This window comes from Arachis ipaensis, chromosome B7 (genome assembly GCF_059453495.1).
Source record: "Arachis ipaensis isolate K30076 ecotype BB chromosome B7, ASM5945349v1, whole genome shotgun sequence".
In the NCBI taxonomy this organism is placed as follows: Eukaryota; Viridiplantae; Streptophyta; class Magnoliopsida; order Fabales; family Fabaceae; genus Arachis; species Arachis ipaensis.
Genome location: NC_142442.1, coordinates 50,995,727 through 50,998,155, shown reverse-complemented (window position 1 = coordinate 50,998,155; position 2,429 = coordinate 50,995,727). Strand labels below are relative to the sequence as shown.

General features: G+C 32.6%; 1 non-coding gene across 1 annotated transcript; it reads right to left on the bottom strand.

Annotated features, from left to right (window-relative positions):
• Positions 1–1,871: 1,871 nt before the first annotated feature.
• On the bottom strand, positions 1,872–1,979 carry LOC148551138 (small nucleolar RNA R71). Its single transcript, XR_015893542.1, has one exon. It is a non-coding gene; the product is annotated as a small nucleolar RNA R71 (small nucleolar RNA).
• Between the last annotated feature and the right edge of the window lie 450 nt (positions 1,980–2,429).

Here is a 2,429-nt window from a genome sequence, read left to right as displayed (position 1 = left end):
CAAAAATATTTTTGTGTTTCTTGTTTGAGTCTTGAGTCAATTTTTAAGTTTGGTGTCAATTGCATATTCATCTTGCATTTTTCGAAAAATCATGCATTCATAGTGTTCTTCATGATCTTCAAGTTGTTCTTGGTAAGTCTTCTTGTTTGATCTTGATGTTTTCTTGTGTTGTGTTGTATGGTGTTTTTCATATGCATTCTTGCATCCATAGAGTCTAAGCATCAAAGATTTCTAAGTTTGGTGTCTTGCATGTTTTCTTTGCATTAAAAATTTTTCAAAAATATGTTCTTGATGTTCATCATGATCTTCATAGTGTTCTTGGTGTTCATCTTGACATTCATAGCATTCTTGCATGCATCGCATGTTTTGATCTAAAATTCTCATGCATTGCATCATTTTCATGTTTTTCTCTCTCATCATAAAAATTCAAAAAAATCAAAAAAAAAAATCTTTCCCTCTTTTCTCTCATAAATTCGAAAATTTGAGTTGACTTTTTCAAAAATTCTTAAAATCTAGTTGTTTCTTATGAGTCAAATCAAATTTTCAATTTAAAAATCTTATCTTTTTCAAAATCTTTTTCAAAAATCTTTTTCTTATCTTTATCTCTTAATTTTCGAAAATAACATCACCAATTAATGTTTTGATTCAAAAATTTCAAGTTTGTTACTTGTTAAGAAAGATTCAAACTTTAAGTTCTAGAATTATATCTTGTGATTTCTTGTGAATCAAGTCATTAATTGTGATTTTAAAAATCAAATCTTTTTCAAAACTAATTTCAATCATATCTTTTCAAAAATATCTTCTCATCATATCTTTTTCAAAAATTTGATTTCAAAATATATTCTTATCTTTTCAAAATTGATTTTCAAAATTTGTTTCAACTAACTAACTAACTTTTTGTTTGTTTCCTATCTTTTTCAAAACTACCTAACTAACTCTCTCTCTAATTTTCGAAAATATCTCCCCTCTTTTTCAAAATTTATTTTTTTAATAACTAATTATTTTAATTTTGATTTTAATTTTCGAAAACTACTAACACTTTTCAAAAATTATTTTCGAAAATTACTAACCCTTTTTCAAAAACTATTTTCGAAAATTACTAACCCTTTTTCAAAAATAATTTTCGAAAATCCTTCTCCCTCATCTCCTTCTAATTATTTATTCATCTACTAACACTTCTCTTCATCTCACATCACTGCTCCTATCCTTACCCTTGTGTTTGGATTCTTCATTCTTCTTCACCCCTACTCCTTTTCTTTTTCTACTAACAATAAGGAACCTCTTTACTGTGAGATAGAGGATTTCTCTTCTTTTCTTGTTCTCTTCTCTTTCTTATGAGCAGGAACAAGGAAAAAAGCATTCTTGTTGAAGCTGATCCAGAACCTAAAAGGACTCTGAAGAGGAAACTAAGAGAAGCTAAATTACAACAATCTAGAGACAACCTTATTGAAAATTTCGAACAAGTAAAGGAGATGGCAGCCAAACCTAACAACAATAATGCAAGGAGAATGCTTGGTGACTTTACTGCACCAAATTCCAATTTACATGGAAGAAGCATCTCCATCCCCACCATTGGAGCAAACAATTTTGAGCTGAAACCTCAGCTAGTTTCTCTGATGCAACAAAACTGCAAGTTTCATGGACTTCCATCTGAAGATCCCTTTTAGTTCTTAACTGAATTCTTGCAAATCTGTGATACTGTAAAGACTAATGGAGTAGATCCTAAAGTCTACAGGCTCATGCTTTTCCCTTTTGCTGTAAGAGACAGAGCTAGAGTGTGGTTGGACTCTCAACCCAAAGATAGCCTGAACTCTTGGGATAAGCTGGTCATGGCTTTCTTAGCCAAGTTCTTTCCTCCTCAAAAGCTGAGCAAGCTTAGAGTGGATGTTCAAACCTTCAGACAGAAAGAAGGTGAATCCCTCTATGAAGCTTGGGAGAGATACAAGCAACTGACCAAAAAGTGTCCCTCTGACATGCTTTCAGAATGGACTATCCTGGATATATTCTATGATGGTTTATCTGAGCTATCAAAGATGTCATTGGACACTTCTGCAGGTGGATCCATTCACCTAAAGAAAACACCTGCAGAAGCTCAAGAACTCATTGACATGGTTGCTAATAACCAGTTCATGTACACTTCTGAAAGGGATCCTGTGAATAATGGGACGCCTATAAAGAAGGGAGTTCTTGAAATTGATACTCTGAATGCCATATTGGCTCAGAATAAAATATTGACTCAGCAAGTCAATATGATTTCTCAGAGTCTGAATGGAATGCAAGCTGCATCCAACAGTACTCAAGAGGCATCTTCTGAAGAAGAAGCTTATGATCATGAAAACCCTGCAATAGCAGAGGTGAATTATATGGGTGAACCTTATGGAAACACCTATAATCCATCATGGAGAAATCATCCAAATTTCTCATGAAAG